We start from the raw sequence: 23139 nt of genomic DNA, 5'->3' as shown, positions 1-23139 counted from the left end.
ACAGTTTGACTCGTAGACACTTTGTTTTTCAGCATTAACTTCCCATGATTGTATGAGAAGATCCGAAGAGAACGTCAGGATATAGACCTTCGGCTCCCCCTCCTACCAATAATGCATAACACAATGTCAATACGGCGGTTGCTGTGTCTGCGATACAACGAACTTTTTTGTTGGTTTTCGAGTTCGTTTTTTTTTTTTTCCTGATTATTATATGCTTATATAAGTTGTGTTAACTCTCGCTAAGTGGTTTTATATTTTATTTTATCAGTCTTAGTTATTATTTTATTATTGTTAATATTTATGTTTTATTATTATTATTATTATTATTATTACGCAATTAATTTGTATTACTATCTTTGTATTATCTCAGTCACTGTATTCTATTATTACTATTATTATCATTATCATTATTATTATTATTATTATTATTATTATTATTTCTATCATCAACATTATTATTGATGTCTCTAAAATTTATGTAGGCTCTACTGGACTATACCCGAGCACGAGCATATGCTCATTTCGGGTATCTATTCAAATGTACAATTTCAAATGTAAATAATGAATAGATTTGAATTTGAATTTGAATTGTAGTAACTTAAAGTAATGGAAGTACTGGAACCCAGCATATATTTAAAAGTCTTTAATAACAAACGTTTTAAACCACATTGGGTCATCTTCAGGTTAACACTACATGTGAACATAGAGAATAATAGAATATGTTGAACAGTACTATCATTGAGTGAAAAGAAAATATACAAGGTGAGCCAATGAAAAGGGCGATTTTGAGATTCATACCTCTTCGGCTGTTGTCGGGTATTTTAATAGTTACACGCAACAATCTATTCTTCATTAGATAGCATTTGTTTATAATGGATGGTTGGACGAGTGAACAACGTACTTTTGCTATTAAGACATATTATAAAAAATAATAGTTTCATTGCTGCACAATGGATATTTCGACGTCATTACAATATCCATCGCAACGATTCGATACCATCAGCCCAAGCAATAAAAATCTGGATTCAGAACTTTGAAGTAACTGAATCTGCGTTAAAGAAGAAGTCTCCAGATAAGCAAAGATCTGTACGTACTCCGGAAAACATCAACGCCGTAAGATTTGCTAAACGTTCTGCCCATCATGCACTTTCCCTTGGCTTGTCAAACACTAGTATACGAGGAATTCTTCATATGGACTTACACATGCATCCATACAAAATTCAAGTATTGCAGACATTAAAAGATGCTGATAAAGTAAACCGCATGACTTTTTGTCAACAATTCTGGGATCTAAATGTTAACGAGGACATTGTCCACAATATGCTGATGAGTGATGAAGCTCACCTGGACACGTCAATAAACAAAACTTTCAGTACTGATCACCAACTAACCCTTATGAAATGTAATAAAATGTTTTAAGTTCAATCAATAAGATTTATCTATTTCAAATATTTCATTTTCATACCTATAGCTTCTAAATTTATATTTCCCGGAAATCAATTCAAAATTAAATCTTTTCATCAACAAGATGTGGTTACATAGAACTCATGAAAAGTCCACTACTCTTGTCATGCATATTTACTATGTACATTCTAATGGTTAAAGTTCAGATTTCGTTCTTTTTAACAATATCTAATGATGTCAAAAAAAAGGCGAAAACGTTGATATTCCATCTAAAATGTTACAGCAAATAAAATATTTGCAAAATAGATACATCTTATTGATTGAACTTAAAACATATTATTATACTGAATTAGATTTATCTGAAAACAAAATGAATTGTAAAATCCTTATGAAATGCAGGAGGAACCATTACACAGTGTCAAAGTCACAGGTTGGTGTGCAATAACGTCATATGGAATCAACAGTCCTTTGTTTGAGGAGGATAATGGGACATCAGTGATATGTCCGAATGATTTAAGAACTTTTGTCTCCACACACTGCCAATAATCCTCTCATCAATAGACACACGTGGTTTCAACAGGATTGTGCAACCAGTTACACGGCTAGACTTAGATTTCAAGAATGTGTGCAGCAAAATGGGTCGCACTTGCGGATGTAGCGTTCAGAAAATAATTTCATGAGATACGGGTAAATGCTATTGTGTATACTTTAAATATAAACTGAAAGTTTCGTCTCAAAGTAATCAGTGCAATAATTATTAAAGTTTTAAAATCGCCCGTTTCATTGGCTCACCTTGTACAAATATTTTGAAAGTAATACTACATCACATTGGGTCACATTGATCAGTCTTCCAGAGTCTGTCACACAGAGAACATCTTTATCTCGACCATCAATGCCTATAACTGACAGCACCTGTGATGTACGAGCACGATGAACAGACAAGCTTTTTACTAAATTAACATAAGCCGGCGCACTATACCACAGATATATCAATATGCTGTCCATTCATAATGCATTTGTTACACCGATTTTATCGACATATTCAACCTACATTTTAACAAATTTTGACATATGAAATTTTAAGTGATCAATGTTTAACAATTTAATATAATTTCCATATCGTACATTAACCCATAAAAAAGGGTTTTGAAGTATACTATATTCTATAAATTTCTATGTAAACATATGCAATATTAACCCAAAAAAAGATGACCCAATGTGATGTAGTATTAATTTCAAAATGTTTGTATACATTGTATTAACTTAATGAGAATACGGTTCACTATATTCTATTATTCTCTATCTTCACATATTATGTAATATTAACCTGAATATGACCAATGTGGTTGAAAACGTTCCAGCCCATCCATTATGATAAATTACTAGACGGAATAGACTTGCAATTTTTCATTGCTCCCTTATATAATATTTAGTTATCTGAAAATATATCCTTCAAATTTATTCTGTTGACGTGTTTTAATGTCCAAATTTGTATATTTAAAGACTTAAAATCAAGGTGAATGTCCCACCAATCGGTTGCTAGCCGAGAAGTAGTACGTCCAGTGGTAGGGCTGCTACTTTTAGCCTTTGGACAGGTCTTTAAAGGGATTAGTATTTCTTCCAATCCCGATGCAACGACTATACCGCCATGACTCGATCCCCAGAATCTCATTTCAAACAAGAGAATTGATTAATATTATTGAGAAACTTGCAGAATATACACTTTCAGAGATGGAATTAGATGAATATATACCAGGTGAGGCACGTAAAAAAAGATGACAAATATCACGACCATTTTTATAGAAGCACATTCTTCAGACGAAAGTAGCTTGGTTTGAAGGGCACATAATGTGGTAATCATAGTTTTTCCATAGGTGAAGACGTAGAGGAATATGAAAGTCATCTTCGATGTTCTAAATAAAATGATATACAGTGTTTTACTATTTATCTTTCAGTAGTGTGTTTGAAGACATTAAAAATTAAATCCAGACATTGGACATTAAATCCAGACGTTTGAGATGGGCAGGGCATGTAGCACGTATGGGCGAATCCAGAAATGCATATAGAGTGTTAGTTGGGAGGCCGGAGGGGAAAAGACCTTTGGGGAGGCCGAGACGTAGATGGGAAGGTAATATTTGAGGGAGGTGGGATATGATGATAGAGACTGGATTAATCATGCTCAGGATAGGGACCAATGACGGGCATATGTGAGGGCGGCAATGGACCTCCGGTTTCCTTAAAAGACAGTAAGTAAGTAAGTAGGTAAGTAAGTAAGTAAGTAAGTAAGTGTGTTTGAAGAGCCATACAATACATATGTTTGTGGATCATTCGACGTCGTTGAATGATCAATGCTGAACATTAATTTTATCAAAGAAAAAATCAAACATTTCGGTAACGGACAATCATATTATATGTTCAAATGGTGACCATTAGCATAAAAGATTTAAATGTTTGTTTACATTCGATTTGTACGGTTCCAACCGTACAATGGAGCAACCAAGTAGTTAATGAGTTCCTTGAAGTAAACCATGTTTCTTAGCCATTGGCCTTAACTATCTTGAGTGAGCCTAAAAACACAGCCATTTTATGTGTCATCAAACTCAGTATTAAAAGGTAAATAATAAAAGATATCAAGCGATTTGAAATAACGAATTGACTTTCATATTTCCTCTACACCTCCACTAATGAAACAAATATCAATACAACATTATGTCCTCCTTCTGCCTGAAGAATTTTCTTCTAGCACTCAAAATGGCCGTGTTATTCAGGTGGTCAGTTTTCAGTGCCTCACTCTATATCTTTAAAAACTATGACTAACATTAATGAACAAAATAACAATAATACGTAACAATAATTATTGATTATTTAGTCTGACAACAGTCAATTAGGATAATAATAAAAGTAATTCATTAAAGAAAAATAATAATAATTTATTGAACAATAATTCTATCAAAATTTCATAACAACAAAACAAGCTTAAAGAGTGATTCTTGTTGACGACAATTACAACTAATGGTGGTGATGTTAAAGTATAGAAAATTAGGCTAAGAAGAAAGTCATGGTAAAGGTGACTAAAGTGGAAATAGTGAATATGAAGATTATACAGTACATTCGGAGTGGTAGAAGTTACAAATGTTAAAATACAGATGAAGTTGTAATCATTGTATATATTCATAATCTTATTTCCGTGAAGATAAAAATAATTGAGGTGTGTCTGTGGGAAACGACATAAGTGCCAGGAAGCTTGATTTTGTTTGTTTTCATTTAAAACTTGTTATGTACTGTTCCTAATAAAGTAAAAAAAATACAAGTGCAAAGCACTGATATTTATTTCTAACATTTGTCCAAAAATTGCAGTTGATTTTTTGTATATAACATTTTTTTTTTTCATTTCCACAAAAAATTATCTGACACTTATACCATTTTCCACAAATGCTCCTCAATTACACTTAAGGTAATTAAAGTGGATGTGATGAATAAGTAATAAGGATGAAATAGAATAGATGGAGGCGAAAATATAGATGACAGACTAATGGTTGTGTGACTATATTGGCAATACGGCTGAAAGTGGGGAAATTGAAGTTAATTTCAGAGAACATGATTAAAGTGGAAGTAGTGATTAATGTGGACTGGTGTGGTGGCAATGGTTAATGTTGCTAAGGTGAAAGTAAATATGAAGACCTATTCCTCGTAGATGATGGTAATACAGTTGAAGATATATGCAAGTACAGTGAAGATGGTAAAGTGTATACGATATAAATTATGATAGTTAAAAGTTTTGAATATAAAAATATAAATAAAAGGCTAATCAATTTAGATATTTAAGATTACACACAATTGAATTCAGCGTTTCAGGCTGTTTCGGTTCATCTCTTTCGGTCACTTTTCATTTTTGTACTAGGCCATTTAGGTAAATAAGACATTTCGGTACCACGAATTTTTGGTAAAGCAATTCGGTCACTTGGGTCACTTTATCATCTTGGCCATTACTTTATTTCAGTCATGTTGCTTGGTCATTGCTTTTGAAATAAATTTAATTTAAATTACATTTCCTAGCAACGGGAAAAACAATTTGCAAAATGCAATAAAATTTCTGAGTACTACACCTTTTCCAGTTGTATTTCAGAAATTATCAAATGTACTTCAGATTAGTCAATTTAATTTCAGAAATTATGAATTTGTATTTCAGATTTGTCAATTCAATTTCAGATAATATCAATTGTATTTCAGATGAGACTGTCGCAATTAAACACAATTGCCATCGACGTGGGCCGGGATCGAACCTACAACCTCGAGCATAGACGGCCAGCGCTATACCAATTATGCTACCGAGACAGACTAGAATTTCTTAATGAATCGTATGGAGAGGAGAAAATTTTACCTATATGGAGCCATACAGCGTATAGATGCCTATGTTTTTTTTTTTTTACATGGAGATTATGCTTTTACATGGAGATCTGTACTGATCTTAGATCATCTCTTGCAGTTCCTAATATCACAGTCTACTATATACAGTCGCGAAGCTCAATATGTAGTAAAAATGCAAACAGGGGTAGTTGCCCACCACTAGGATCGCTACTATCGCCTCATCATCGCAGATCTCTCTCCTAGCAGCCGACAAAATATGTTACACTTTCGTTGTCGTGTTCTTTTGGAAAAATTAACACCTTCCTTCCATTATTGAAATATTAAATGCATAAAGTTAATTTATTATTTTAATGAAGTATATTAAATTCCACCATAAACTCGAAGATACCTGCAAGAAATAAGTTAATATAATTTTTGTTTGTGCAAAACGAACTGAAATTTACTCACTCATTCAAGATTATGGCGATAATTAACTATGAATTTAAACCAATAAATATTAATTTGCATTTCTCTTTACAACAATAATAATGGAAATATGAATTAATGGAGTAACTTACGTGCACCGGTACTTGTAGTGTAGGCTTACGTTGTTAACAAAATGGGATGAGGTTAAGCAATAATAATCACACCAGAATTGGAAATAAAACGTGATCAATACATTTTATTGTAACAGACTTTTTCTACGTCTCTAGTACAGCAACAAATAAAAATGACACAAAATTAACAGCTATAATTAAAAACATATCCTTTGAAGAAAAAATTAGGCCTAAGCAATAATAATCCCACCAGAATTGAAAATAAAACGTGATCAGTGAAGTTCATTAAAACAAATTTAATTTTTCTACGTCTTTAGTAAAGTAACACATAAAAATAATAACAAAATTAATAGCTACAATTAAAAATATATCCTCTGAAAAAAAAGTAGACCTAACCTTTATTTCTCTGGAAATTTAGCAGCCTAAGTGATAGAACTTTGACCGGTATCGAATGTCCTTTCGGTTAGACTGAAACATTTCATTGTGAAATTTAAGGAAATAATGTATTCTAACAGTCACAAAGAACTTCAAATTAACAGTTTTGTTTCTGCACAGCATTCTTGTGGAAACCCAGGAACCTTTCTGAATCTTTCGGAAATCGGAAAAAGGATAACTCTTTCTCTTACTGTTGCTACAATTTATAGCTCTACAAACGTCTCCTCCTTGTCCCATATTATTATTCCAATTATTATATTTTAGCCATTAACATTTTCATTATAACCAATAACGAACATTTCACAAGCATCAATGTGAAATACGCAACGAGCTAGCACTCGATAGAAATACGACACAGTCCAAAGTCGACCATGGACAGTCTATTGTTTCTAGTTGCTAACCGCTTGGAGCGCGTTATCACGAGATTTGCAAAAAAACACTTCATGCTTCGCGACTGTATATAGTAGATTGTGCTAATATATCTTTTTTATGTTTATAAACATAAACGGTCCACGGCTACAGTGCTGGAATCAAGAACCATATATAAAAAATTGTACTTTTCCAGAAAACTACACCAAAGGAGGCATTTCTTTTGCTTCACTGGCTTCTGTGTGATCTATATAGTGATAAACATATGATTTTAGTTTGCAGCCACAAATATTTCCAACATAAAAATCGTTTGAACTTACCTGTTTATTCTAACACACTATTGTAGCTTAACACTCTTCCACTAATTGATACTAATTATCAACAGTAATCTCACTAGACGTTTTGATTTATCTAGAGAAAATCAAAACTCGAGTGGGATTTAATTGACTATTACACGATTAGAAGAAAGTATATAAAGATTAGAAGTAACGAAGTACTCCAATACAATAAAATATTAATTGACTTACGAAAATACAACTGTCTTCAAATGTATTATTGTACCATCTCAACATTACAAATATTACGCTAGATGCATGCTAGATGGCAGTAGTGTCTCTATACAGACACTGTAAAGATTACTATTCAATAAATCTTAATATTAAACAATTTCTGATACGTGACTATCCATAATATCATATAGCAGAAGTTCTTTTTATCCTCTCAGAGCAGAAGCTATAACATAACCTAACTAATATACACAAGTGTTAGAAAAGTTTTAATTAACGACGATGACATAAAAAATAAACATGAATAATTTTAAAAGGAATAATTATTGAATGTACAATTTTCAAATTTGAATGTGGTTGGTGGTTCAATTGATGTTATATTGGACGTATGCATAATAGAAGTGGAACTCGTTGATTTAGGCCTACATGGTGTATTCAACTTATTCAGGATTTCCGAATGGTGCTCTTCATTTATTTGTAAATCGGATTTCAGAAGATGCATAGGTATGATCAGTGATTTTTATTAATTCTTGTTCTTGAATGCCAATGCGAGTCATATTTGAAACTGCTGTGCATCGACTGGAGTGGTTTGTAATTTTATATATATATATTTTTGACGTCCAGACCAGCGCAGTTTCAATTGTTGGCAAACAAAGAAACAAATGCTAGGGACGCGATAAAATTAAACAAATGCTAGGGACGCGATAAAATTAAACAAATGCTAGGGACACGATAAAATTGTGCGATAAGCAGCCATGATTGGTTGAAATACGTCCTTTCGTACCGTTTTATTGGTCAAAAGTAGTATGACGTAGTAAGAGTGTAATAGTCAACATAACATGTAATAAGTCCAGGACAAATTATTAGGGAAATGGCCTATTTCCCCAGTATTGCGTCCTGAACCTTTCGCATGTAATATTTGTAACAAGTTGATAGGACTACAATATTGCATTAGGATATATCATAGGCCTACAGGTAAATATTAAACGAATTTTTATGTTTAAAGTATTTGTGGCTGCAGACTAAAACTAGGCTACTTTTTTATCATTATTATACAGCACATCTAAGAAAAGCCAGTGAAGCAATGGGAAATTGTACATTTTTTTGATGTAGCCAGTGGCGCCAACTTCTTAAAAACATTGGGTGAGCTCAAACACTTGATCATAATTTCCCAAAAACAACTCTCATATATCCTCACTTTAATGATATTATTTTTCGTAATATTGATGTGGCTACGGATAGTATAGGCCTATACAATATACTGTAGAATGCTAAAAATAACAAAATGGAGAACTAAGAACGATTTTGTAATGTATGTAGTTAGTATAAGGTTCAGGAGATATGTTCCATTTACTTGTAGGTAACATTCTTTTGCATTTTATGTGAATACCAATTTGTTCCTTCATACTAGTAACAATATACAAAAAGAATCTCCGCATTATCTTGTGCGTAGCTGTTCTACACAATTATCCATTTTTAGTAATTAAATAGAACGTTACAATTATATGAGCCGTTCAGAGCAGAAGTGGTGTAAGTCAAAAATGGGCAATGAGGGTTAAAGTAAACATTCTGTAAAATACAGCGCAAAATAGCAATTAATATTGAATTTATTTAAACTATTAGTAGTCAGTGGATAGCACGAAGGACATAAGTATTAATTGCTACTTTACGCTGTATTTTACAGAATTTTTACTTTAATCCTAATTACCTAATTTTGACTTACACCACTTCTGCTCTGAACGGCTCATTTAAACATTTTAACATTGAGGACTTGAATTCTTTCTTGGGGACTTGAATTCTTTCTAACTATTAATTGATAATACGAAAGTAGACTCACTATTACGTAACACGGAGTGGTGCAAATGTGTTTTCCCCAATAAATTCGTCACAAACATCTTCTAAATCTAACTTTCCAGCACTGTCCTTATGTGACATCTGACTATCGGTAGGAGAGATGAATAAAATGCACACCAACACTACATCCTTATTTATTTTGTATTTTAGTAGGTCAATACATCCTTTAGCGTCTGAATGAGATGAAGGTGATAATGCCGGTGAAATAAGTCCGGGGTCCAGCACCGAGAGTTACCCAGCATTTGCTCATATTGGGTTGAGGAAAAATCCCGGAAAAACCTCAACCAGGTAACTTGTCCCGAACGGGAATCGAACCTGGGCCACCTGATTTCGCGGCCAGATGCGCTAACCATTACTCCATAGGTGTGAACTCCTTACTTATTGTAATTCACTGATTTAATAAGCAACCATCACATATCATGTTTTTGTTTAGTCAACTGTCCGAAGACAGGTTTGTACCTCATAAATACCACTAAGGCATCACTCATGAGGTAACTAAGCCAGGAGAGAATGGAAAAGGAAATGATGATAATGATGATGATGATAATAATAATAATAATAATAATAATAATAATAATAATAATAATAATAAAAAGAAGAAGAAGACGACGACAAATTATTGGGTGGGCTCAGGCCCCACGGGCCAATATAAATTGGTGCCACTAGGCGTAGCTATTTATTTACTACTTTCTTGACATAAAACATCAATCAAATGACGGTCGGAGGGATGGAGAGAGAGGGAACTAGAATAAATTTCAAGGAGAGGGGGCGTATGACTCAGAAAAAAATTACCATGACGGCACTGGAGGTGGACATAGTGAAGGTAAAGGCGAAAATAGTGAAGATGAAAATGAGAGTTAAGATTAGCATAAAGTTGAAGTTGAAAGGAATGATTATTATTGAGATTGAAAGTGAAGATGAATATGGTGAAGACATGCCTTGTTACATGAACCTCTATTCACATTTCTCTGTTCTAATTACTGTTTGTAAAAATTTACAGATATATTTCCAAAATAAATATAATTATTTACGCAATATCTCTTTTCAACTAGGAGAATATTCTCAGAAGGGAAGCTTATAATATAGCGATAATGCACTCAAAGTGATAGAAAAATCATAGGGAGACAGGGAAAAACTAAAGACGTTCAGTTCTTCAAATTTCTTTTTTTCTGCGAAAGGAAATCAGAAGTCCTTAGAGCAGCCGTCCGAGGACTGAACTACGTCTTATGGTACAGTACGTTGTAGATTTTATGAAGTATCTATCGTTTCAACGTTGCGAATGTGTCTTTCGCTTCTCAATCTTGTAATGATTTTCGCCCAACAGTGAGATTCATAAGTACAAGACGCTCTAAGCATGTGATCAATTTCACTCCATGTTATTTATTTTTTTATTGGTTATTTATCAACTGCTATGGTTATCTAGTGTCCGAATGGGATGAAGGTGATAATATCAGCTAAATGAATCCAGGGTGGAGCGCTGAAAATTCCCCAGAATTTGCTCTTAACGGGTTGAGGGAAAACCTTGAAAATCCTCAATCAGTAACTTGTTCCAACCAGGATTTGAACCCGTGCTCGCTCGTTTCATGGTCAGACATGCTAACCGTTACTCCACAGCGGTGGACCTCTATGTTATTCAAGAAAACATACTGCGATGGTGACTAATATTTGCGGGCAAGAGCTATTTTATGCCCGCTGCGCGCGCGCGGAGCTCTTTTACCTGTAAACATTGCTAAAGGATGTACAGATCTTAGAACACAGAGCATCATGACGTAACTGAAGCGCTTGAAGCTTTCAAGGAAGAGTGAAAGATACAATATTTATGCTTCGAATAATCTTATGGTGATGAAGTCCAGTGTTTGTTGTGTGATAAAATATATATATCGTTTGCAAAAAAAGCAACATAAAACGGCATTATGAGACGCAACATGAAAAAAAATATAGGCATATTCACGAGAAGAGAGAAATAAATTCATTTCGGAATTGACATCGAAGGTAAATTAATTTACATTTGGGTCAGCAGATAGTATCTTCCTATCGTAGATTCCTTTTATTTCTTTATTTTAAATGTATTGTTGATGTTTTATTTGTTGCTTTTTTCTGGATATTTACTTTTATTAGATTACGTGTTTCTTTAATTTAGAAATAATATTTTATCTTTGATTGCACTTTAACTTATACTATTACTAAACTCAAAATGCTAATTCACTTTTATTCCAATAATTATTTTCAGGATTTTTAGCAAATATGAACTAAACATTTTGAAAACTTTGATGCAAGGAGCTTTTTAGTAACGTCAATATAAAATATACTTAAAAATATAATTTCAAAACTATTAGACCTAATTGCACCAAATTTTGTACAGATGATATTATTATAGATCTGTTTATATAGTTTAAATTTCACAAATTTTGGCCGAAATTGTGGAAGTTTTAAAAATCATACAAATCCCCTTAAATGAATGACCCCAAAAATTACGATGGCTCTCAATATCTTAATTTAATCAATTTGTTTTTTTCGTGTTACGTGCATCTCACAAATCGCTACATAATCACGACTGGAGAGTAAGGACTACATTTTCATAATCACACAATCAGTATACTCTATTTCAATCAATATTGCCATTATTATTTTTTCAACAAATGCTCAAAACTAATTAGAGATCACACACTTCGAGCAGGTAGACCCTATTAGTTTTTCCTAACCAATGAAGTGAAGTATTTCATAATAAATAATTGCTTTTAACAAGAAAATGGTTTACATACAATTAACTTTTCCTGTTTCTCTTTTTGTTCCTAAAAACCCTTCCCTTTGCGATTTGTTTATATATGTGCATGTATATTAAATAACTGAGTAATCAGTCCTACTACATAGCCAGAAATTTAGTAACGCAAGTTATTGTAATAATTGCAGCCTTTATTCGCTGCATGTGCATGTACATCCCTGATGTCTACGTTGCAGTGAATGCACTATGCGCTCGTGATCAAGGTCGATCTCTTCTACCATAATTGGGAGCTAATATCGTCTCATCCCTGCTGTAAATACTCAATTTCACTACGAATGGAGATGGTTTAATGTTCACTCCTTCGCCCGGATTCTCTTTCGTATTACCAAAGATACAAGCACTTCAGTCAGGCGAAATACGATCATGAAGCTCAATGTTATAAAAGCACCTGTACTATCCCTAATAGTTGGTTTAGGTTTAGTGCGTCGTTTCTGGAATATGACATTCCAACACAGGTGTCGGTAAGTATAGTCATGTCTACACCATAGGTCATTATATAGGTCAGGCGGGGCAATCTAGGGTTGCAAAGAAAGGTTAGTTTCCTTCCATTCTTCTTATCTACACGCGCAAACGTTTCTGCTTTGAAGACTGACGTTTGCATGGTTCATTGCTATAATTACAGAATGACCCATAATCACTTGGCCTTAATTCCTTTAATACCCAGGCATGCTAACCAATGAACTGTATAATAAAGAACCGTGTCACACTCATATAAGAATATTACGTCCACCGCTGTGCAGCAAGTGATAGCATGTCTGACCGTCAAATGAGCGGGCCCGAGTTAAAATCCTGGTTGGGACAATTTACCGGTTTTTTTCCTCCTGGTTTCCCCATCAGTCCTTTAAGAACAAATGCTGGGTAACTTTCGGCGCTGGACCCTGGACTTATTTCGCTGGCATTATCAACAGTAACCTCACAAGAGATTTTGATTTATCAACAGTCATCTCACTAGAGGTTCGGAATATGTATGGAAAGATTTTCCTGTGTTAAATTTCAACGTACCTTGTTTACATGTTTCGACCTATTTATGGGTCATCTTCAGAACTGGTCGTTGTTGGTCTTGGCGCCACTTGTTCTGTTTCCTGTGAGGGTGTGTTCCTGTGATATAGTGTAGAGTCAAAGAGTGTGTGTGTTTTGAAGTTGAGTTGTGTGTTGAGAATTTCGTTGGGGTGTGTTTTTGTGTGTCTGTACGTTTCATATTGTTCTAGTGTGTTTAGTTTCTGGCTTTTTGGTTGGATGTGCAGTATTTCCAGGTCTGTGTTGATATCTCTGTGGCTGTGGTTAGCATTTGTGATGTGTTCTGCATATGTGGAGGTGTTTTGTAATTTTGTTATGGCTGTGAAGTGTTCTTTGTAACGTGTTTGAAACGATCTGCCTGTCTGTCCTATGTAGAAGTTGTTGCAGGTGTTACATTTTAGTTTGTATATGCCTGTGTGGTTGTATTTGTTTGTTTGTGTTGTTTGTGTGTTGAGATATTTTTGTAGAGTGTTATTTGTTCTGTATGCGATGTTGTAATTTAATTTCTTGAAGGAGGTTGCAATTTTGTGTGTGTTTTTGTTTTCGTATGTTAGTGTGATGTATTTTTTGTGTTCTTGTGTCTGTGTTGTATTCTTATGTTTTTTGTGAATATGTTTTTCTTTGTTTTTGTTTTTTCTTGACTCTACACTATACCACAGGAACACACCCTCACAGGAAACAGAACAAGTGGCGCCAAGACTAACAACGACCAGTTCTGAAGATGACCCATAAATAGATCGAAACATGTAAACAAGGTACGTTAAAATTTAACACAAGAAAGTCTTCCATACATATTCCGAAGTGATACAGTGTTAAAAGTTGTGTAATCAAGATGTATGTATCACTAGAGGGTTTTGATTTATCTACAGAAAATCAAAACTAGAATGGGATTTAATTGATTGGGATTGAAGAATTTGCAGTTTGAAATGTTGGCAAACAAAGAAACAAATGGTAGGGAGGTGATAAAAACAGATGAAAATATACAAATATTAGAAGAAATAAAGTACTCAAATACAATAAAGTAGATATTAATTGATTTACTACAATTCTATTTCACTAAGGGTACCTTCACTAAAACGTTTGAACGGAGCCACCATTTTCAGTCGGCTATCCATGCTGTAAACAAATGATAATCGAAAAGTGTGTTTTATAGTAACGTAAAGAATTTGCAGTTTGAAATGTTCGCAAACAAAGAAACAAATGGTAGGGAGGTGATAAAAACAGAAGAATATATATAAATATTAGAAGAAATAAAGTACTCTAATACAATAAAGTAGATATTAATTGATTTACTAAAATTCTATTTCACTAATGTTACCTTCACCAAAACGTTTGAACGGAGCCGCCATTTTCAGTCGACTATCTATGTGGGAAACAAATTACGATCGCCAAGCATGTTTTATAGTATCGTAAAGAATTTTCAGTTTGAAATGTTGGCAAACAAAGAAACAAATGCTAGGGTAGTGATAAAAACAAACAAATGCTAGAGAAGCGATAATATTAAACAAATGCTAGGGAAGCGATAAAATTGTGCGATAAACAGCCATGATTGGTTGAAAGATGTCCTTTCGTACCATTTTATTGGTCAAAAGTAGTATGACGTAGTAAAAGGTAATAGTCTAGAGAAAATCAAAACTCAAGTGGGATTTAAGTAACTATTTCACGATTAGAAGGAATAAAGTACTCTAATACAATAAAATTGTAATTGACTTACAAAAATTCTATTTCACTAATGTTAGCTTCAAAATGTTTGAACGGAGCCGCCATTTTCAGTTGATTATCTATGCGGGAAACAAATGACGATAGCAAAGCGTGTTTTATAGTATCATAAAAAATCTAGTTTGAAATGTTGACAAACAAAAAGAATAATAAATGCTAGGGAGGTGATAAAAATAATGCTAGGGGCTGATAAAAATTATAGGGATAAGCAGGCCTCGATTGGTTAAAACATTTCGTTCCGTACCGTTTTATTGTTCAAAAGTAGTACGACGTAGTAAAAGTGTAATAGTCACCTTAATTTCACTCAAAAGCTAGATAACTATCTCAGTTGATAAATCATCGTGAAATAAACCAATTTAAAAAAGAGCTTCATTTTCATTCTACTATCTTAAGTTCTGCACCTGTCTCCGGCACTTCGTAATAACTACATACCTAAGCAGCAACTTGAGATCAACATAGGAAGAGACTGACAGACAAAAGAGAAAGAATCCTACACTAAGACGGCCCGAGGCACGCAGACGTTATGAATTATATTTAATGGTGAATTAAAGTCATGATTGTCGTTTATAATCTCACATAAAAACGAATGGTTATCTCTTGTCAATATCCAGTTCTGTCATCTTAAGTATTGTTTATTATTAACGAGATGGAGAGCGAGAGATGAGGCGGCAGGAGGAAAAACGTTAGTTAAATGAATGTCTACAATATGTGATGCAGTAGCGATACTATTTATTAAAACATATGTAGACTTCATCATTTGCTGATCATTTTTCTTCTGCTTAGGAGGTCAGAAGTTAAGCTATTAATTAAAATTTGTATTACAGTAAGCAACTGAAGGGCTTTTTTGGATAAACAACTATAGTCCAAAAACATAAATTTTTAGGAGAAACAAAATTCTATCTGGCATGGCTGTTGTTGACACTTCAAGTATGAAATTCATCATGCCATTTCTTAAGGTGTTGTAGAAACTTGGGAAAACTGAAGTACACTTATAACCTAAATTGCCTCATAGAAATACATGTGTAAATTGTAGCTGAAGAGTCTCTCTCCTTTAATCATATTATTCTTTATTTATCCTGTTTCTTCTCCTTTCGTTGCTTACGTTTCTTCCATGGGGTTTCTTCTGCACCTAAAGATAACACCATAACTAATACAACAATTCACGTGTTAAAGTATTTTTCACTGAGGTGGCTTTTTCCGCGTACATAAGAAGCAGTACTGCCAGTTTAAAACTATATGGATTAATGATTTAAGATGATATGAATGGGATATTTGTAAATGCTACCTTCTTCCTAGACAATTGCTGTTGTAACAAAAAAAAATTCTTTGTACTATGATTGTTTTATGAAAACCACTGAAAATTTCCACTCCCATAAAATAAGACTATGGTCTATTTTTCCACAAACAACTAATTCAGTAGATGTCCGCTACAATATGCTTAATATCTGAAATTTGAGTTTCTTTGACCATAATTTTTTTTAAAAAACCTTCAATTATGAATAGTTAATTATTAAAATAATGAATTAATATCCGTTAATGTTCATATGCAAATTTTTATTAATGTTTTTGGAATTGATAATAACCTGGCTAATGGGATGATTATCTCAGCGGTGTTTTTAATAGTCAACACCCAAAGTCATGAATTTTCTGTTGACCTCACGTCATGGGAATCTCATCTTGTACCCATGTAAAATCAGGTTGTAAAAACAAATATGAATGTAGAAAGAGTGAACTTCATAAATGTTACAAAATTCTGTTCTGTAACTGGAAATAATTTGATCTGCCAGTATTTTTTTTATTCGTTAATACCATAACAAGCATGACTTCTCTATGCCAACAGCCAAATTTTATAACACAGCAGATAAAACTGAGAAATCTATAATTAATGTTACTCGTTTTCTCTATCTTCTGAAATAATGGCTTTTAAACTTATGAATTCTGTACTCATCTTGCGGCCAGAGTTGTGCAAGTACGCGCAAAAAATTGTTTTCTACGTGACACGTAAATTACGCGTAAAATACTCAACGTACGCAAAAACTAAAACAAATAAAAACACTAAAAGAAAACATGGTTCTTGCCATGGTTATTGTTATTACGTATGAGAGAAATCAAAAAGGCTTTGCAAGCAAAATTTCCCTTCGGAATTTTATGCGCCCTTAACCTTTACTGGAACATTACAAACTGCCACATCCACAATATAATAATGTATCGCGATTCGCGTGCTTATGCGTCATATTCTCTGTTTTAATCCTTGCCTTGACATTCACATACGAAAAGTCACTTCTTTTCTATAATGCGGTGGGCAGCGAAAGTTAAAACGGCGAAATAAGGAGTTGTCTTAATATGAAATTGCTTTACAGAGCATTTTCAGCCCAACATGATAGACTTTTCTCTTATTGGTCCTCTATCCATAATATCACAAGAAATCAGTTCAGCTTCGAACGATCCTAAACTGTTTCAAATATTCTACACACGTAAGTTATAAGATCATTTGAGTGATGGAGAATTAATGCAGTTAAAAGTGAGTGTGACAATATTATGAAATTTTAAAGTGTATAGGCCTAATATTTTTAGTGAAATTTAAAATAATGATAAAATATTAACCATATTAACCAGTGATAGTTTCAGTATTGTAAATAAAATCAGCTACTTGTTAAAATAAGTGATTAAATATATGTTCAATATGCAGATTTTTGGGCGGTATAACAAACTTTGTTTCTTTTCTACACTTGCATATATACAGCAAACTCGGCAAATTTCTTGTTACGGCTAATTTCGTGATATTTCTTTTAAATTTACCACGAAATTATACCAGCGACAAGTTCAATTTTGATGGTATATTATAAATGGGAGAAGATGTATTATAACATAGATTTCGATCACTACGCTCTTACAGTGACCTGAGCGGATGTTTGGAAACTTCTTAAGAGTAGTCAGATCTATGGCTTTGAATTTGTGAGTGAATACACCATCCAATTTCTTTTGTTAAAAGTATAGTTCTTTGCTGTGTTTTGTGGTCCAAATTATTTTCAATGGTATGTAACTGACGTTGTATACTTGTCGGCGAAAAATATGTGCTTGTTGATGCACTGATTATGTAACAGAGCCTTATCTTGGAATGTTATTTTCTTAGCGTTTTTCTCATTTCACGAGATCTATTTTCTCTTTAATTTTTTTTCTATTTTATAACAACACTCTCAGGTCAAACAAATATCAAATGCATGAAACGTAAAATATCTATCTGTGTATTCATAGCATCTCTGTTATATTGTGCATGTTGCAGATGGCAGATAATCGCAGGGTCAAATGTGGAAAGAAATACAATATAAATTATATGAAAGAACCAATTGATTGTGTCTTAAACAAAGAAAAACTACCGCAGAGAAACCTCGAATTTTTCTTGGCAAGTTTTACGAGGATCAGAAGGGACCAAAGCAGCAGTCAAGGAAAATGATATTTCCAGTCTCTCAAGTCAGTTAAAAGAGATAGACAACGAAACAATCATCTTCAGGAGCCAAACAAAGAAGAAAAGCAGAATGATAAGCTTAATGATTTGTTGTAATCTTGCTCACGAAATTTCGAGAACGACAAGCATGGTGAAAGATGAATTCAGTGAATCAGTTGTCATCAGTGATTTCATTAAACATATCAAGGTCTTTCAAAATAGCGAAAGAACTTTAATTATTTGTGTTGTAGGTATGAATCTGACAGAGGAATTTAAAATTAGACTGAATATGCATAAATATTTGGAATTTAAGGACTATCACAAAAATACCTTACTATTATCACAATCTCCTCCTGGAGTGTTATTTTTTTTTGTACTGGCTTGTAACTATTGCATAAATTTATTTGAGGTAAAAATGCTGACTTATAATTTCCTCAAATCTGATAAAGTACGTATATTAAAAACAATTATTCTTTTTTTTTTTTTACTTTGAACCTCATTTTTGCACCAAAACCTCAGTATCACGAAATTAACCGAGTTTGCCCTACCAAAGTAATCTAGAGAAATTTATAGCTGTTACTAACATTTTGAAATCCAATCCAAATAAACTCAAGTTACAGCAGTTTCATTTTGTAGCACTGTAATATATGATGCAAAAAACAAGTAGGTTAAACTTTAACTCCTTAATGATAAGACAACCACAAATACAATTAGACCTATAATCTACCATCATCACCACCTTTACAAGAATTTATGATTACAGCGTTTACTGGAACGATCGTTGCTTCTTGAAAAATAATCTGGGTTGTCAACCACGTTTTGAGATTTAATATCTCTAAAATTACGTAAATAATAACTGATTTCAACACCAGGATCGCGTCAATCACAACTTGAAACGGTCGCCTCCTCCATTGTATATTTGGGCTAGTTAATTACGGAGCACCTAATCTTCAAAGATCTTGAAAAAACAATTTTTATTTTGGATTCTGTAAGTCACCGCGAAACGTTGGGAATATCAAATCTAAACACTTGGATGAAATATCCAAATTCTTATCCAAACACAGTGAAAGCAGGAGACCTCTTCAAGTTCATGACTTCGTTCTAATATCAGAAAGCAGTTTCTTAGTCTTGCGAAATGGTGAACACACCCAAGTATTGAGACTCTAAGATTGTGTGGAAAATATGGCCTAAAGTTCTTTTTAGTAGGCTATTTTACGACGCTTTATCAACATCTTTGCTTATTTAGCGTCTGAATGAGATGAAGGTGATAATGCCGGTGAAATGAGTCCGGGGTCCAGCATCGAAAGTTATCCAGCATTTGCTCATATTGGGTTGAGGGAAAACCCCGGAAAAAACCTCAACCAGGTAATTTGCCCCGACCGGGAATCGAACCCGGGCCACCTGGTTTCGCGGCCAGACGCGCTGACCGTTACTCCACAGGTGTGGACTAGGTCTAAATCTAAAGTTATCGCTTAAACAGGACAAATAAGGTATCCTATTCTTGCCCACATAAAAGAGTAGAGACCTAAACTTTAATTTTAGAGGAGAAAGTGAACATGTGTTCGCCTGGTTTTTAGCCTACATGTTGGACCTGTTTATGTTGGCAATAGATACTATAAAATGATACTCATTTTCACAAATAAAGACCTCCCTCAAAGAAGGTTGTATATCATATTTTTGACATGTTGAGTTTCTGGTGGTATGAGTTTGTACATCAAAGAACTGACATTTTCTCTATTTTCTGTAAAAATCATACAAATGTGATATACAACCTTCTTTGAGGGAAGTCTTCAAATGTTACCCAAGATGAAAACAAACTCATATTTGCATGAGAAACAGGCGATAAAGATTGCAAACTAGAGAAATGGTTTTCCTTCTGATCCTATTTTTAATTAGTTATTTTACGACGCTTTATCAACTGCTAGTTCTTTAGCGTCTGAGTGAAATGAAGGTGTTAATGGTAGCGAGATGAGTCCAGGGTCCAGAGTGCCGAAAGTTACCTAGCATTTGTTCTTAATTGGTTGAGGGAAAACCCCAGAAAAAACCTCAATCAGATAACTAGTCCAACCAGGATTTGAACCCGGCCTAGTTTGATGGTCAGACGTGTTAACCGTTACTCCACAGCGGTTGATTTCTGAGCCTATTCCGAAGGAGTAAATATTAACTTCACGAATTAGTTTATACAAAGACTATACAAAGACTATATATATTATATATATATATATATATATATATATATATATATATATATATATATATGAGGAAGTCAGAAGCAAAGCGGTACAAGTGACATTTCTAAAAACATGAGTTAAGTGCATTCAGGTAAACTAAAGCATCTAAAGTTTTAGTGGCAAAGGAATATACACTTTTAACCACAACGCACATTAAAATTTCAATTAAAAATTTCACTTAATTTACGACAGCTTAAATACTTTCAACCACATTTTATAAAAAGAAACTTGAGTGTGCTTATACCCCTTTGTTCCTGACCCCTCATATAAATTAACATTGTAATATATTATGTCTTAGAAAGATAATCAGAGTATTCATACGAGTCCCACCACATGAATTACTGATGTAATTAATTACGGGTTCCGTATCATAGATTGATAACTAATTTATAAATTATAAGCAACAAACAAAATAATTATTTTTCTTTAATTAACGGCGATGTATCAACTACTAGGTTATTAGCGTCGATGAGATTGGTCATAGCAAGGTGGTATTTTGAGAAATGAAGCCGAGAATCCGCCATGTTATTATCTGACATCCGCCTTACAGTTGGAGAAAATCCCAGAAAAAAATCAAACCAATATGAGACAAGCTGGAATCAAACCCACGCCCGAGCCAGCTCCAAATTAGTAGGAAAGACGCCTACCGCCTGAACTACGCCTGGTGGTCACCAAAATATTTATAAATACCTTATAATTATTATTAACTCATCAAATAACTCCTATCCGAGAAATACTCAATTTAATGGTAATGCCAAACCTACCTGACATAAATTACGTTATATTCTCTTTATATGGTAGATCCAAAGTAATTTATTCTAGAGTAAGTGACTTGAAACTTAAAAAATTGCTAAAATGTGCGTTCAAATAATAAATAATTTTAATTAAGCTGAATTATAATTTCGATGAGACTCCTTTTTTCTGAAAATCTGCACATTGCGCTACATTAAACTGTACTTAACTGAAGATGATCTTAAATATACCGTAATTACGTAATAGAACAGAAAAATTAAGTAAAACATTTAGTTTAAATTTTTGTAACTTTTATTCCAGATGTATTTAAATGTAAACATCAGTGAAAAAACGTTGTACGATTTATATACGTCATAGCACTTAAGCTACAGATTATATAACTAGGCCATTGATTACTGCATTTAACTCTGTAACTTATTAATTAATTTTTATCATATATTTAGATCCGTTAATATTAAATACCATTTATTGCTGAATGGAACATAAAAACATACTAATATTTAAAAATGAAATTGTTTTAAAGTAGAACGCAAAATCTGTAATTCTGTATCAATATTTGTTATACATTTCGTTATAAGCCATGTTCGAACCTCGATTGCAACACTGGCTACGTCGGCTTAGATTTTTCATTGATTATCTACAAGCTAAATTCAATATGAGATGCAGTTCAACATGAAAACGCCTGTTGTACTTTCTCAATTATCAATAAGTCCAGAGTCACAGTTCAAATTTACTAAAAGATGAAAAAGCAAATCAATACGTACAATGCAATGTCTATATTATCAATCAATGATCCCTTTGAGTACATACCGCTTTAATAGTACACCATTTTTGTTGTGTGAGTGAAAGCAGGTGTACAAGAAAATAGAAACAATACAAGACAAAAAATGATAGTCAATTAAAGTACATGGAGTTGTAGTAATGAACGCACGAAATTATCGGTATTAGAACGTCTCCTATTAAGCACAGCATGCAATAATATTGATCCAAAGGAGGAAAAAACGGTAATTAAATACCAGGGATTCAATTAGTAATTTACTCTTACGTAGTACTTTCAAATTATAGGCCTGTTTCCCCACACTTATCACTGTATCCCTCTTTAAAGGTCCAATAGTGAAATTGCATAAAAATATTGCAAGGCACGGTAATCGAGCAATTAGCAATTAAATTACTTTATTTACTTACCAGAACCCAATCAGAGATCTGCTCCTGGTGGCTTGCTCGACATGCCCATCGTTGTAATGTTAAACGACCGTTAAACACGCAAACCCTGGAGTCTATAGTAAACTCACTACTACATTAACATGGTTATGGAAAAAAAAATCATTGAGAGCGGAGTCCGTCCGTCTAAGACTGGAAGGTTTGAGTTTTCGCACTTGTAAGAAAAAGCCCGCGGTCACACCTCCTTTCAGATGCTGGGGTCCATATCCTAGCCAGCCAGCCAGCAGCAGGGCGGGCGAGGCAGGGTAGCACACCAGACACATCGATTCTGTACCTCTCCTCTAGCTGGTGCATGAGAGCTGCCCCTGCTCGGCACGGACCCGCTTCACACGGTCCACATCGGGACGGCTTGCGTTTCATCTCGTGTAACAATGGACTTCATAGGTTGCCTAATCCTATACATCACTAATCGTGTTCCTTTTCAACCTCGTCCACTTTTTAGTATTATCTCTAATCTGATCCAGCACAGATGGAGTTTCATAAAGGAAAATCTAATCTT

General features: G+C 33.7%; 1 protein-coding gene across 3 annotated transcripts in view; it reads right to left on the bottom strand.

Annotated features, from left to right (window-relative positions):
• Positions 1-22897, bottom strand: part of LOC138711789 (transcriptional regulator ATRX homolog) — a 649273-nt gene extending 626376 nt beyond the window's left edge. For all 3 annotated transcript variants that reach the window (XM_069842999.1, XM_069843000.1, XM_069843001.1), the window contains exon 1: positions 22605-22897. The gene's annotated coding sequence lies outside the window, so the exon portion shown is untranslated. The remainder of the gene's footprint in view (positions 1-22604) is intronic.
• Positions 22898-23139: the final 242 nt, after the last annotated feature.

This window comes from Periplaneta americana, chromosome 13 (assembly GCF_040183065.1).
Source record: "Periplaneta americana isolate PAMFEO1 chromosome 13, P.americana_PAMFEO1_priV1, whole genome shotgun sequence".
Taxonomy (NCBI): domain Eukaryota; kingdom Metazoa; phylum Arthropoda; class Insecta; order Blattodea; family Blattidae; genus Periplaneta; species Periplaneta americana.
This window is presented reverse-complemented; position numbering and strand designations above follow the sequence as displayed.